General features: G+C 31.4%; 1 protein-coding gene across 2 annotated transcripts in view; it reads left to right on the top strand.

The window, feature by feature from the left end:
- The first annotated feature begins 622 nt into the window (after positions 1 to 622).
- LOC117168936 overlaps positions 623 to 16,773 on the top strand; it is a 28,748-nt gene continuing 12,597 nt past the window's right edge. For both annotated transcript variants that reach the window (XM_033354925.1, XM_033354926.1), the window contains exon 1: positions 623 to 1,042. The gene's annotated coding sequence lies outside the window, so the exon portion shown is untranslated. The remainder of the gene's footprint in view (positions 1,043 to 16,773) is intronic.

The following is a 16,773-nucleotide window of genomic DNA, read 5'->3' as shown; positions in this document are numbered from 1 at the left end:
TAAATATTTTGGGACATTTAAATTATTTTGTACTGTTTTCTAATGTATTTTCTATATCATCTATTAAAATTGAGAGGTTGTAGAATGTAGACTGTAGGAAGTAAATACAGGAAAATATTATTTTCAAACATTTACTTTAGAACAAAATTGTTTAAACCAAAAAATTATTTAAAAATATAAATTAAGTTATAGAATAAAATTAACCAAAATTTAAACAAAAAACTATATTTGTCTACCTATTTCTTAAAAAATGTTACAAGTAAAGAGTAAAGTATCGCTTAAACAATTGGTAACGGTTTGAAACAATGGGCAGTCTTCTGATTAATAACTAATTGTCCGAATGAACGTAAAAAGTACTTTTAAATTAGTTGGAAAAACAATCAGAATCGCGAATTCATCAAATGGGCAGATGGTGGGGGGGACTCTTTATTTGATAAAAATGTATGAAAAATAGTGAGATAAGCGAAAAAAAATGGTTAAGAATATGTTAATAGTGCATCAAGATTGCTCCTGCAAACAAACAGTTTGTATAAAATATCGATTTCGAATATCTTTAGAATGTCAATTTTTAACATTAGTTGTCAAGGAGATTTGTTTGGTTCCATGATGCCTTCACATCATATCAGTTTTCATAATATAAACAAAAAATCCTGTATGATGTTTAAACTAAAGTTTAAACAAAATTGAAAAGTGTTTGCTTTAGGCGTCCCTGCATTGCTGTCTTTTGCCAAGTGAACCCCCCACCCCTAAACCACGTGCATCTCAGCAACGCCACAACAGAAAATCGTCAGTCAGTCGTGCCAAAGAAGCGCCGGTGTGTGAACGTCTGTTCTGTGTCGTCATCCTACGAGTTGTCCGAATAAAAAAAACATTATTTTAAAATTGTGTGTCAAATAGAAAAAGGCCGTATAAGACTTTATTGTTTTATTAGTGAATATATTAAACAGTTTTTAAAATTAATTTTCGCAAAGTGCTCGAAGTCTACGGAAATTGCCGTCATTCATGGACTATGTTCGAGTTTGAAAGCTAACCTTTCTCGGTGGTAAGTTTCTCAATTCCTTTTTCATCATTTCTTTCCAAATTAGGATTAATTCGCGGTTTATTTTACACCGAGTGTACCATTTAATGGAAATTCATGTCCAAATTTTTCTCTTCATTAAAAAAAGGGTAGCGCTTTTATACAAAATAAAAAATGGACAGAGTTAAAATTACGATAAATTCCAAGGAAATTTCAGTGAAAATTTGTTCTTTGACTATTCCTATTTTATAGTTTCATTCGGTAATTCGGGGTGATCATGATATTCGGAGTGACAAATTCTTAATCCGGATCCCGATACGATTTTCTGTGAGCAAAATGAACCCAAAATGTCCGAATCTTTTTAATAGATATCCAACCACGTAATATTTATTTAATTTTCTCTAATGCATGTTATTTGTTAATGTGGACCCCAATTGGATTTTTTGCAGAAAAAACGAAATGAAGCATTTTTAATTATTATTAAGCAACGTATTGAACAAGGGCCTAACTAATATTTCAACAGGTCACCTGAAGTTCCTAGAATTTAATGCCCCCCACCCCCATTAATGAATTTGTGATAATCTGGTTACACCCTCTCTCAATCTATTATTTATTATTTGAACAACGTTTTTTAGAATAAACCACTCCCTTACCTCTACCCCTAATCGTATCGCAATTCGCATTAGAAATTTCTGTAAACATTTTTAAGTAATTCATTCATTTTGCTAACCCGCTATTTTTTATTTAATTGTTCTTTCTGTTCATTTAGTTATATTTACTAAATGTCGTGCATTATTAATGTCGTGAACAATTATAGATACCAATTATATTTATCATATTTTTTCAATAATTGACCAGATATTAAATTTAGGATACTTTTTTTTCATATTTGTATTGCCCTTCAAAGTTTACAAACTCTTATTTTGCATTACAATTCGAGTAAATTTAAAAATTGTATAAAAGCATAATTTTCCCAACAATGTTCCGATGATACACTTCAATAATATTGATAAACGAATTAAAGTTTAATAAGCGATAAAGCCGCCAGTGCCCTTCAACCTTGAAAAATGTAAATCGGTCACTCTTATCACGAAAACCGTATATATTTAGCATTTTGAAAGGAATCACAGAAACATTTTTCCCCGATCCAACGAGCCGACATGAAACACTTCATAACATTCTTGATAATAATAAGTGAACGAGAAACAATGTTAATTTGTTTATGTTTTCTTCAAGCATGAAAGGGAGAAATGAGTTCAGAACAATTTTCTTTCAAATCTGGCAAAATGTAAAGAAAAGTATAGGACATCGTGTCAGTCTAGTTTTTTTTATTTTGATATATCATTATGAATTTAAAGATTGCTTGTGAATTCTCAAGCAATGAGTTTTTTTTCTTCAAAATGCAGTATTTTCCGGACGAGCATAAGTAGCGGAGATTTTGTTTTTCATTCGACGTCGAGATGCTTGCTCTTTTCTGTTAAAAATTAAAAAAATATATTTTTACATATATAGAAAAGTTGGACAAAAATACATCTGGCTCTTTTGTAACATGTTAATAAATCATGTAGGAGAAAAAATCAAGAATTATCATCAATAAAATATCCATCCTCAAGAAGGGTTTAACGACAATAAAACTAATATGATGCCTTTTTTATATCAACAGAAAAAATATTTAAATATTGGAAACTATATAAGAGTAGGATTTTTCTGAAAATTTTCTTTTAATGTTTTCGAAATTTGATAAAAAAAAATAAGGATGATTCTCTGAATAGTGCCACTTTTTTCAAGCCTATTTCTTTACAGTCTCTGCGTATGCTTTCAATATGAAATATGTAGTAAATATCACCATCTATTTCTAGAAATAAATGTGAAAATATTAATTTTTTGGAATCAATTAAAAAAGTAACAATTCCCACTATGGACACAAAATCCAGAATATCTAGACTCGTTCGGCAAATACATTTACATATTAATTTCTTCAACAGATTCTCAGAACTCTTAATTTTCATAAAGATTATTTCAAAAGCAAGGAGAATTCGCGTATGCATAAAAATAAAAACGTGACTTCGAACCGTTTCTTTCAAGATAAATAAACTAGCCGATTGTACAAAACTAATTGCAAAGCTTATGTTATTATTACTCGAGTAAAATGTCAATTATTCCATGTTATTTTATTTTGTCTGTTTACAATTAGATTAAACGTTTGTTTGAGTAGTTGTGCAGCTGTAAGATTTCGTTTCCAGGTTTTGATCAAAGTTAAAAAAATTAGTTTTTATTGCTGGATGATTATTTTTTCTGAAATGGGTAAGTTTGACTTTATTTCGTTATACCTTGAGTTTGTGAATTTAAAATAAATCAAGGTTAATAATATTTCCAACTGTAGTAAATTTGAAATTTTATCTTTTCAAATGTGAAATTTCGTCCCTAGTTTGGGGAAAACCCATTTGCTTATTCTCTTTGGGGGAAATATGCACGTTCGCATCATGTGTTAGCAATCAATGTTTCACAGTAAATGGTCTTACTTTACCAGGACCAGGCGATTGCAAAATTTTATTACTAGAGTAAAGCTACCTGGTCTCGAGCGGCCCTTACCACCCTCTTCATCACATTGTCCTCGGGCGCAGACACTTGTAAATACAATTGTAAATCCCGGTTTCAGGAAACCGGGATTATCTTTCGGAGATCTTATTTATCGCCAGCACTGAATCTTTTGTTGAAGTGTCCTGGCACTAAAATTCAACAAGGTATGTCTAACAATTTAACGGCACTTTAGAAATGAAATATTATCGCTCAAAATGAATGTTGGTATTATAGAATTTCGGTCCATGAGGCTGGCTCCAGCAGGCAATTATATTCGCCAGTTTCATCAGAGAGAAAATATCAATATTTACTGTGTGACATTTCGCAGAAAGAAAAATTTGATTTGCTCCGATAACTCATGCTTTTTTCTAAAATTAGAAGATTTTTATGGTAACTTAAGTTCTGTTTTTTTTTTAAGATTCTAAAGCTTAAGCCATGCCTTAAGCCTTAAGGCATGGCGGTTTTACAGACCCTGGTCGACTATATAGGCAGCTGTTGTAGTTTCTCTTGCAGGTCCTAACGATTTTATAATTCAGTATTAGAGTTTTTTCGATCTTAAAATTGTAAAGATTTTAAAATTTCAAGGATTTCAAATTTCAAACCTCCAAGAGGGTTGAATGAAATAGAAATTCTGACAGTTTTCGAATATTGGACACGAACGAAAAAAAGTTGCATATACAAATTTTTAGGCGGTTCCTATCTTCTGTTGAATTTGGGTTTAAATATTCAAGTTTTAGGAACTTAAAAACTGCTCAAAACAATTTACTTGATTTATTTGTTCGTAAGTTATTGAGAAAGAAAAATAATAGCTGGATATTTAAAAAGTACACTCTGTTCAAGTGATAAACCTGACGTTCCGCACGTTCAAATGAATGTAATATTTTCCCCCATTTCTATTTCAATCATAAATGATTTCCAATATAAATGATCAGGCATATTATCACTTTTTCTGGATATTTCTAACAAATTACAATTGAAAGATTGAACAGAAGATATTCACATATTTGGAATTAATTTTATTCTTTTCGTTTTGACACACCATAGCCTCTTTTCCTTAGTTTAAATAAGTGAATGCTTTTCCGGATGTTATGGGAATATTTCTACCATTTTAGAATTATAGGTCCTTGATGAAATTTGATCTAATAGTTGTTGTAACATTGGACGTTAGTATTTTTTCTCTAACTATTAGTTAAATCTAACTAATGCAGATTAAAAGAGACTAACGTTACATAAAAATACGTCTGAAGAAACAAGCATTTTCTCATGTATTCTTTATATTTAACACGGTGGAGAGAATTCGAAACTTTCAAGGGTACCCGGCAATTTGGCAAAAATAATATTCCTCAGCTCCGATCGCCAGCTGTTCTCCAAACTCGAAACAAAATTATACCTGAAAATTTTCTTCCTCAATTCTATCCATTGTTGGTGTATCATTCTGGGTCAACTTCTTTACCTTTGGTTAGGTTAAAATTTGTCATTCAAAGCGAGTTCAAACACTACCAGTAACTGTTTTATAGTTGAGCTTCAATCAGGGGTTGAATTTTGACCTGAGATTAAGGGATTAATACTCTGTGGTATATCTTTGTAAACTGTAAGAATCTATTTAGGTTCTATTTCTGTAGGTGGTGTAGGTATATGGTGGTGTAGGTATATAGTTATATACTACGGTCGATTTGGCTCATATTTTGGATTTAGTGTTAGATCTGTAAAAACAATTATTTTGAAGGCTGTAACAAAAGAAAATACATTGCTATCGGCGAGAAAACTATAGGCATCTGCCTTTGAAGCTTAACAACTCAGTCAAAAAAAAATGCTAGCCCAACAAAAAAACAGTCATATAAAAGCTGAAAGTGTTCTACGTAAATGAGCTTGAAGACGTTTATTTAAAAAAAGATTTTGTGCTTAGCAGACTGATTAATTAAAAAAAAAGTAAGGATTTTCGGGTACAATTAAGAACAGTCAAGTTTAGAGCATTATTTCTTATACAAGGGGCGATGGGAAATATTTGAAAAAATTCATGAGTATGAGAAAAACTGTTGTAAATCAGTTGTAGTTGAGAAATTTAAAAAATAATGAAAATAGTTGCTTAATAGTACAAAAATGTGCAAGTTCTAATTCAGATATTAAAGCTATTCAAACTGCAAACCGTAATGGATAGGCTCTGTATTTATGTTCAATCACCCGGAAGGGCGTGTTAGTCTTATTTTTTGTGAAAATCGCGATATTTTTATACATTTTTTTTTTTGGAAAACAAGTGACAAAAGCAGGGGGGGGGGGCTTTTTTGTTTTACTGCCGACCGCTAGTGCCATTCTTCGACCCCTGGTTCTGAATGCTTGGATGGAACCTGGCCACGGGTCGAAGAAAGGGACCAGTGGGCGGCAGTAAAACAAAACGCCCCCCCCCCCCTCTTTCTGTCACTTGTTTTCCAACAAAAAAATGTCTAAAAATATCGCGATTTCCACAAAAAATAAGACGTCCTTACGGGCAATTGAAGATAATATAATTGCACATTTTTGTACTTTTAAGCAACAATTTTCATTTTTTTTTTAAATTTATCAACTGCAACTGGTTCACAACAGCTTTTCTCATGCTCATGAATTTTTTCAAATTTTTTACATTTTTCAGTATGATAAGCACAATTTTTTTACATAAACGTCTTCAAGGTCATTTACGTAGAGCACTTTCTGCTTTTATATGAATGGTTTTTTTTTTGGGCTAGCATTTTTTGGCTGAGTTGTTAAGCTTGTCTATAGTTTTCTCACCGATAGTAGATATTGTCATTTTCATAATTCTGTTAACAAGGAAAATTTGCTTCAAATAAGCACGCACATTAATTTAGTATAATTGTGAGGGTATGCATTTTTATATATTTCAATCGTCTATACATTGTTTAAAAGAATACTCTTTGAACTGCTTAGCATGAAAAACTATCGAAAGATAATAATGGTACGTGGATATTATGTCTCATTTATGTTTTATATAGATCTAAACGAACATAACGTCCAAGGAACTGTTTTAACGTTGCTTTTTGCTTATTACGACATGAAATACAATTTTGACATTGAGCCCCTGCAGCAGCATTATTGCTTTGGTACATTTTCATACTTAAGATATTTTTTAGGTAAATTATTTTAAATTTACAGAAATACATGTCAAATAGCACAAAAATTCCTTTTAATTTAGTACCGATTTATACAATAAATAAAATTTTATTAGGATTATATAATGTATGGGGTGTGACCCCTTCATGTTTAAGCGACACCAGATAATCGGACTGGCTGGTTCAATGGTGTTGATTTGCGACTAATAACATATTATAAAAAAAACTGGTCTGCCGTATTCTGCAACTATAATCAGGTCATCATTGTTGGCTCAGATGTACTGGGGTTTAGAGAGCATAAAAGGAAACGTCATTATCGATAATTTTATTGTGCCGTTGCCTTGTCTTTCTGAAACGTCTACGGAACGTCCAAACACGTTTGATTGCGAAAAATAATGATATGAGAAGGTGCAGATGGGGTACCAAATTTCCATTTCCATAGATATGTCTCACCTCCACATTTAGAATATTCGTTTTTTCTAAACGAATTGCTAACATGTATATAAAAGTTTTGTAATCCCTCAGGTTGCATAGATTAAATCTATGGACTGTAAAGTAAAGGTCATTTCATGTAGAGACTATCAATTTAGAAGAGATTAGCAATTAAAATAGTGTGAATCCGTTTGTGGAGTTAATCCCAGGATAAATTTTAAATCGAAATTTTCTCTTTTGTGTTCAATATTGATATACTTGGACCAATTGCAGTCTCGTTTTCATTATCACTGGCTATGTGAGAAATCAGTGAAGTGAAATAATTTATATGTGGCGTTCTGAGCTATTAACCGATAATTTATGCAGTGTTGTTAATTATTGACGATTAGTTTTGTTATAATTAAATTCAAGTCGTAAGTCCATTAAAAAAAAGCCTTACTGATTATAAACAAAAATGTTTGCTTCCAAATCAATTAGAAATTGTAGGGATTTGAACTTTAAATCTTTTAATTTTTATCTCTTTGAATTTTGGCCATGTGTTAGGGTGTAGAATATGCTTTCAATTTGTGTAGGAATCTTTGCATCTAGTATGGAATCTGTCGAAAGCTTATAGAGAATTTGTGTAGGAATCTTATGAATTGTTAGGGATTTGCGTCACGTTGTTTGGAATATTTGAAATGTGTATGGAGCTGTATGGACTTTCTCTCGAGTTATATGGAGTTTATGTAGGAATATTTGTGCTTGTGTAGAATTTGTGTGAGAATGTATGTATTAAAAGTTATTGACGAATTGTGTGGGATGTTTGGAATTTCTGTGCAGCTATATGGAATATAGCATGGCAAAATTTTTTTGCATGCTAGAGGGCAACGATCCCCCTGTAGAGAACACTGTATTCTCGTATTTTTTTACTTAAAATTATTAACACTGGTCTAGTAGATACATTTATTATCACTGTTTAAGTTTATTTATATTAAGTTTTAATAATTTAAACAAATGGAATTTGTTTAAATATTTTTTTTCTCGAAAATTCGTTTTCCCCCTAAAAATTATTACTATTAGTCTAGTAGAATATTTATTAACATTAGTTCATTGATTTTCAAATGTTTAAACAGATGGAATTTCTGTATGTAATTTTTTTAATAAAAATTATTAATATTTCTCCAGTGGATTATTTATCAACATTTGTTGATTAATTTTATTTAGAAAATTTGTTCAAATAAAAATTATTACTTAAATATTACTGATAAACTATTTATTAAATAGTTATTAATTATAACTGATGAATATTCCACTAGACCAATATTAATAATTTTGAGTAAAAAAAACGAGAATACATTGTTCAAAACGTCGATTTCATTAAAAATTGATATTTTTTGTTTTAAGGGTAGTTTTCAGGTACTCGTGGGGGTGTGTTAGGGGTGTCAAACTTATATATATGATACATGAAAATCTTTGTTGGATAATTCTCTACTCTACAGGTTTCCATACTTTCCCGTAACATTTTTTCAAACCCTAAAAAATTATTCCAAAAACTCAAAAAAAGTGATTTTTTCCCATGCATTTTACATGGGAAACTTCAAGTCAAAACCGGTCCTCTAAAAAAGAAAAGCCTTTTTGAACCACCCTAATGTACATAGACTTGACGTAAATTTGTTAGCAGAATCAAATGATGCTATTAGCTCTCTTGTATCTCGCCTTTCTAAGCATTTTTAAAATGTTTCTGTAAAAAAATAGTGTTTTGAAAGGGTGTAGGTATACCACTGTTATAATTTATGTTAATTATAGAGTAAAAATGTTAATGACATTTCCCATGGTACTTACATGGTTATGAATTATGACAGCAGACAAATTTTGATGATCATTTTTTCGGAAAGTATGAAATTCTCTGCTTTTTTCTATAGCTCTATTAGTTATAGTCTCTAACATAACTTTATAACTCTCAAAAGTACTTTTCAGTTTTCGCTGTTTTAAACTCTTCGAATTTTGATAACGTTTATTGCTCTCCACAAAACCAAACAAAAAAAAATATCCTTGGAACTTACGTGGTTTTGTGTGACACCTGACATTTTTTTTAGTTGTGGGAAGGTTTGAAAATATGTTTGCAGAGTTTGTGTGTAGCTGTATGTAATTCATGTAGAATTTTCATACAGCGGTGTGGAGTTTGTTTGCGAATGTCCTACTATTGTGTAAAATCTTATACACATTCAGATTAGAGTGTAAAGTTTTTCTACGGTCATTCCTTGAAAATTAGATAAAAATAGTATAATAAACATAAAAAATACTGTATGAGAAAAAAATCGTTTCTAGTGAATGATAGAAAAAATACTGTTTACAACGTATAGAAAGGAGAAGAAAGGAGTGGGGCTTTAAAGGTAAAGGGGATTCTCCAGAGTCCAGCGCGTATTCGAGTTCGTTGCCCGAATGCCCAGTCTCTACCACCTCTGATGGCTTTCTTCGGTTTCCTCTCTCCTTTTTTATTATTTTTTTTTCGCGACCACCGAATACACATTTGTGTTGAGCAGGATCACGTCATCGATCGACAAGCCACAGCGGTGTAAGAGCTGCTGGATGCTGGACATGCTGCAGCATCCAGGCTTTCTCTTATACATACTTACAGTGGATCGCTCACCTCGCAAGGCTGTAATATAATGTTATAACAAGTACCTTGCACGCTATATCCGATTATTTCAACCATTGCAACACGATCGATCTTTTACCAACAATTAAGTTGGAAGCTTCGCTTGAAACATTATGTTATATATAAATGGTGCTTATCCTATAACGCTTGACCATTGCGAAATATTTTTACTCTCCGTTCATGATGATTGAAAGAAGAATTAATATTCAATTATGTTATGATGAAAATACACATCCGGCCATTTGCTGCATTAGGCTTAAAGAGAGAGTTTGAAGATAGTGATTTTGTTCTTTGCCAGTTAGAATTTTTACTCATCTGAAGTGGCAATAAAATTACATACAAATCTTTGCTCCTTATAACAATTTCGAATTATTCTTGGCATATTTCCGCACTTGGATTGAGAAGGTAACTTTATAGTGGCTATTTCATGTTGGAAGAAATTTTTCACTGGAAAAGAAAGTGCAATATCTTCTGCACTGATCGGCTATTAAACGCGTTCTATAACGAGTATAACGACCAGTAGCACAGAAAAAAAAGAAGGTAAACTTTACATCAATTTCCGACGAAAGATTCTCTGCAAAAAAAAATTAACTTCACACGATAAACTTTATACAAGTATCGGTTAAACTTTCTGTTGTTTTTCCATGACAAATACATGTTTTTCGAAAGACGTGAAGTTGGCTAAACAAAACTTCATCGCTCTAAAAAATTTCCTGCAACAAATTTTATTCATAGTTTTTCCTGTGAGAGGACATTGCAACTAATTTAAAAGAAAAACATTTAGCATTATCAGTAGAACTGATGATATACAGATTGATGTACAAATATATATTTCAAATGCCAAATTATTAAACTTGTGTATTGTAAAAGTTGTTAAAAGATAGATATTAAAAACTAAAAACTATAGCTGAATGATAGCAAATATTAATGATATTTAATTTGGAGGTATTTTCAGCAGTACAAGGAAAAGATTTTATAATTTTACATATATCCCTTCAAAAATGTAAACTGTTAGTTTCTCGAGTATAGAGGCATTTATAATTTGAAGCACTCCAAATTAAATGATGTTAAATTAAAGTATTCCAAATAGATTTTATTTATTATTCGAAATGAAAAAAATTTGTATTGAAACATTCAAAAGTAACAATTACAAATTTGAGAGAATGATTCACATTTTACAATTAACAAAAATTAAATTAAAATAACAAATAAGTAAGGTTTCCTTGCATTATATATATAGGCGTGACTCACTTGGTGGGGAAGGGAGTAATGTGAGGAAGGGATATACAATTTTTAGATTGACCCAGAATTCTCGCGATATTTATTTAAATAACACGTTCGTTCCGCAACACTGCTCCGACCCAGGTTGCTGACCAATCTCTCTAGGAATCACTCCAAGTGAAGATCCACACAAAGTCGTCATGTAAGGTTCCCCACTTGGGTCCATTAGTACCCAAGGTCTTTTGTTTCAGGCGATATTCACTCTACTGACACACACACACACACACACACACACACATATATTGCTGGGCAAGAAGAGTCTGGTGATCCTGTAATGTAATATCTCCTTTAATTAATCCTCTTATACTCAGTTTAATTTAGATCTTTTTTCTTTGCGCTTATTTTTGTTATACGGGTCAAAGCAGTCTCAATCTTCTAGAATTTGCACCAAGTCAGAAGCATTTCCGTTGCAGAAGATTTTTTCAGTTGAATATTTATTGGCGACTGGTGCCGTACAAATTAGCCTTGAACGTGCACCATGTAAGTTTCCCTTCTCTGCTCATCTCATAAATTTAACTCGGATTTCGTACAGCGTACTCAGCGAGGTACTTTTTTTTGGGGGGGGGGGGGCTTTGTCAAATGCAAAGCTGTTACCATTTTAGGGCAAAACTTCAAACCAGAGAATTGTAATTACGAAACCAGCTTGCATTAAATTACGACTACAAGAAACCCAGAATCTGGTTTTAAGTCACTCTTCTCATTTAACTATGTTTTAAATGTATGTTACTATCGACGAGAAAATTGTAGGTATCACACTTTGAAGCTTAACAACTGAGAAAGAAAACAAAAATGCCAGCATAATAAGTTAATAGTCATTTGAAAGCCTAAAATGTTCTACGTAAATAAGCTGAAAGACGTCAATGAATAAAAAATGTTGTACTTTGCAGACTGAAAAATGTACAAAAAAATTAAGGAATTTCGGGCACATTTAGGACATCGGAAAAAATTGAATATGAAGAAAAACTTTCTGAACGAATTTTAGTGAACAAATTTGAGACACTATAAAAATGATTGCTTCAAATCTCAAAAATGTATAACTGTACCATCTTCAGTTCTAATGAAGATGTAAATCAATTCAAATTCCAAATTGTAACGGATAAGATCTGTAAATCTAATGATTGCTTTTACTTTCGTGAAAATGGTGATATTTTCAGACATTTTTTGTTGTTGGAAAGCAAGTGTCAGAAAGCAGCGGGGGTGCCTTTTTTGCTGCCGACTGCTGATGCTTCTCTTTGAACCGTGCTTCTGCACTCTTGTCCAGACAATGACGCCTCTTCTGACTGGTAGCAAAAAAAAGGCAGTTGTACATCTTTGTAATTTTAAGCAACAATTTGAATCATTTCCCAATTTGTTAACTGCAATTTGTTCATAAATGTTTTCTTCATCTTTATGAATTTTTTCAAATTTTTCCCATTACCTCTTGTACAAAAAACAATGCTCTAAGGTTAACTCTTCTTAAAGGCGCCTGACGTTCTTGATTTTTTTTTACATTTTTCAGTCTGCAAGATACACGATTATTTGTGCATTAACGTTTTTAAGTTTATTTACGTAGAATACTTTGAGATTTAAAATGACGATTAACTTAATACGGTACCTTTTTTTTTGCTGAGTTGTTAAGCTTCTTCAAACTCAGATGCCTATAATTTTCTCGCCAATAGCAATTCACTTCAATTTTGTTCTGCATATCTATATATTATATGAACCTTCAAACATTTAGATTTATTGCCGAAGTAATTTTCAAATTTGGCTGACTTCAGCTAATAGCTGTTTCTTGATAGTATTGTTCTGAACCGAAACTGAAATCTATACTTCCAGACGACTGGTCTTTCTTCAATGTACTAAATTGACGATAGATTGAAAATGTTAAGTTTCTGAGAAAGGAAATGAAGTTTTGAAGATTTTCACTGTATAAATACCCCAGGTAGTCCAACAGATAATAGGTACTCTGCGAGGGGTCCAGACGATCGGCCTAATCCAGCGAAAGAGGGATTTTTCATAGAACCAAATCCTCGGCTGAACCAAAATCCGCATATACCTGATATTACCTGATTATATTTTCAGTCTTTCCGTATTTCAGTCTTTCAGTTTTATTTAGCCTTTGACCTATAGGAACTTGAGTACGGGATTCCTCTGCCAGGGTTTCAAACTGCAGATGTCGATTGTTCTATGGTCTCTCTTGAAGGTCTTACAATCTTACATTATTCGATTCTCCCACGTTTATGGAGAATCTCCATATATTCACCTTAAAAAAGTGCCGAAATATAATACTAAATTAATTAATTTGTTCCTGGGTTATATAAAAACTCCAACAATCACACGGAGAAAAATGGATATTTAAATATAGATGTTTAAAGGGTATAAGATTGTACCGCCTAACATGCAAATATAGTCTGGGATCCAAGAGCACTTGAGCATCCATTTTAAGTCCTGATGATTTGATGATTGATTCTTGTGCAGAATGGTCTCCTGATTCCGCATGTATCGGGTGCACAGCGAATTCCGGGTCGTTTTGTTGTTATTTGACATTTTATGTGTATAGATAAAAAATGTCATATCTCTGAAAGTTAGTCAAGTTTTGAAAATATTTTTCCATATTCATTTATAGAAGTGTGTATATAACGTTTAAATAAAAAACGATTTCTGTATTACTATTTAATATTTAAATATTTAATAATTTTTTTCTGGAATCATACAGAACTGATTTAGAAAATACAGTTGGTTTTGAAATTATTTCAATTAGGCTATTAGTTTAGTTTTGACAAAATTCTAAATAAATACAAAGTTTTCACGTCTGTGTGTACGAGCGTTAGTAAGAACATTGAATGGACAGGCAGCGAGGGGAGTCTCGGAAGCTGCAGGTTTTCAATCTGAACCGCAACCTCACAGACAAGCGCACACGCGCAAACTTCCTACTTAATAGAATTTTCTAAACCAATAGCCTAATTAAAAAAATTCAAAACAAATTATCTTTGTCTCAGCTAGTTCTATATGATTCCAGAAAAAAAATTGTGAAATGATAAAAAATGTAATGTAGAAATGGATTTTCGTTAAAAAGCTATTTTATTGTTTTTCTTGAAGACTGTCAATTAAATCAACATACACTATAAATAAAATTTGTGCATATCGCACTTCTTTAAATGAATATGGAAAAATATTTTCAAAACTTTAATAATTTTTAGAGATATGACATTTTTTATCTAAACACATAAAACGGCAAATAACAACAAAACGACCCGGAATGCGCTATGTGCACACGATATTTTCGGAATCAGTAGAATATTCTGGATAAGAATCAATCATCAAAACATCAGGACCTAAAATGCATGCTCACTCTCCTCTTCGGAACCCAGACTAATATGCACGTTACATCTCATTCGTTTTTCGCTTACTTATCCTGTTTTTATTTTTTATTTTGAATTTAAAATATTTAACATAACCTCATTTCATACTCTTTATATTTTTCGTTCATGCAACGAAATTTAAAGTTTAATTTTCAAGATACAAATAAGTAACCCTGAAAATCTAGATTTTATGTTTGAACATCCATTTTTCTCCGTGTTTTCCTAATCGAATATTTTCTCAATTATTTATTCCTTAGTGCAGTTTGCAATGTAAAATAGTGCGATCTGTCGTTTTACTTGACTTCAGTTCAGCTGTAATGATTAATAGTAAATATTATTTAGTCGGTGATCAATAGTGATTAGTAAGTAAGAATGAAATTAAAATTTCTATTACTGAATACAAAAATCTAAAATTGACTTTATATTGCGATTTGATATAATAGTAAAATATGTCAGTAAACATAACTGATCGGCACTGGCTTCTGGGTAATAAATCTGAAAATTCTACGGGGATATCTGTGTAATTACGCTTTCAAAATAAGGATATTTAGTATCAACGTTTGGTCAATGTGCTAATGGATGTCGTAATTTATCTCAGCAAAAACTAGTATGCTGGAAGCAGTTCTTATTTCACGTGGAAGCATTCATTAGAAGGTAGTATTACATTGCTAATTTGATATCTTGAACCTTCATTTTTTTACTCATTAGAAAATAATATAAGTATGATATATCTTATTTGTATAACATTTTCGAAAACCAAATACAATTAAAAACATTTAATTGTAAATCAATTTTACTATTGCGTACAAATTTTATTAGACGACAATGAAAACGCAAAATTATTTTCTTTTTATATAATTTTATTTTTATGATTATTTTTACTGATTAACTGAAACAACTGAATTTAAAATTGAATTTTTAATTTGCGTGCATTCATCACAAGTTGTACAATGCCGCAAACGAAAAATCAGGATTCAAAGTTGTATGAAGATATTATTGATGAAGGTCATATTTGTATTCAAAAGAAATAATTCCCCTAATAATGATGTATACATGAAAGGTTCCTCTCCATATAATAAAAAAAAACTTTACGGATTCTTGCCTTGTTGCAACATTGCTTGACCGCGTGATTGCAACATTGTAAATTATCTCTATCATTAAACCAATCACAAAAGATAATTAGAGGATCATATTTTTTCTATTGTACTTAAATTTGTTACTGTATTTTGATTTATCCAATACTAAAAAAGTGTTAATAGGCCTAAAGAAATTAATCATAATTATTCCCAATTCTTGATATCCAGCTTTGAACATCGCCTTTGAACCTACCATTCATTTATAAATTGAAAACTTCTTTCGCCGTTCAAACCGGTTTTTCATCGGGTCGTTGATTTCCAATCTTATTATAACGATTTCAGCCTTTCAATCGGACATCTCTGATTAGTTTAGCTTACATGTTTCTTTAATTGTTGCACCTCTACTACATCTAAAACAGGTTTCAGAAAACATACTAATATCATTCTTAGCCTTTACAACATTGTTTTCTATAAATCCCTATTGATCTTTTTGGAGAGCTAGAATCTTAAATTGCAATAAAATTAAATACATTAAATAATGTATTTTATACATTTGCAAAACGTGTTTCAGCCTTTGTAAATGTTTGTCGAAAACTGTCAGGAAAATTAAATTATTGTAATTTCCATAAATATTGAAATGTCGTATAGGCTATCATCTAAATTATGAAAGATAAAAATTCTTATTAAATTGGAAATAGGTTCGATTACAAGTACTTACAAAGGTTTAAAAACACCTTCATAATTATTGTACTCTGAAATATTAAATATTAAGCGAAGTCACCTTCTGTTCGGTGCGAATCTGTGTCAAGACACAACATTCGAGGACGATCCTGGCTACAGTTTTACTTTCTACAGAGTCTTGATAAATAAAAAAAGTACTAAAAAAGAGAGACATGGGATTCAACAACGACCAAAATATCACGACACGAATATCTTACTCGTATTCTGTATTACTCCGCGTACTATTAACTTCGCATTCACCGTTAAAACAGTACTCCAGTCGCTATAAATATGCATAATGCAAATCTGAAAAATTAACGCGAAAAACAAACGTTTCTCCCAGGAAAAAAGGAACTCCACCTTTAACTGCTCATTAACGCGCTTTATCCTAGCAAAATGAAAGAAAAAAAGCAGTTACGTTCTTTATATAAGTCGATTAATTAAAACAAATCCAAACTATATTTGCATGTTAGACGAAATGAGGTTAGTAGCAGAAAACGAGAAGAAATTGTGTCAATGAACAATTGAGCCTTTAAAACTTATTTTAAATTAAAAAGATTTAGTACACAAATTTACGAATATTTTC

Source organism: Belonocnema kinseyi, chromosome 3, assembly GCF_010883055.1.
Source record: "Belonocnema kinseyi isolate 2016_QV_RU_SX_M_011 chromosome 3, B_treatae_v1, whole genome shotgun sequence".
Lineage (NCBI taxonomy): Eukaryota > Metazoa > Arthropoda > Insecta > Hymenoptera > Cynipidae > Belonocnema > Belonocnema kinseyi.
The sequence above is the reverse complement of the archived record's forward strand: the minus strand, read 5'-3'. Positions and strand labels throughout refer to the sequence as shown.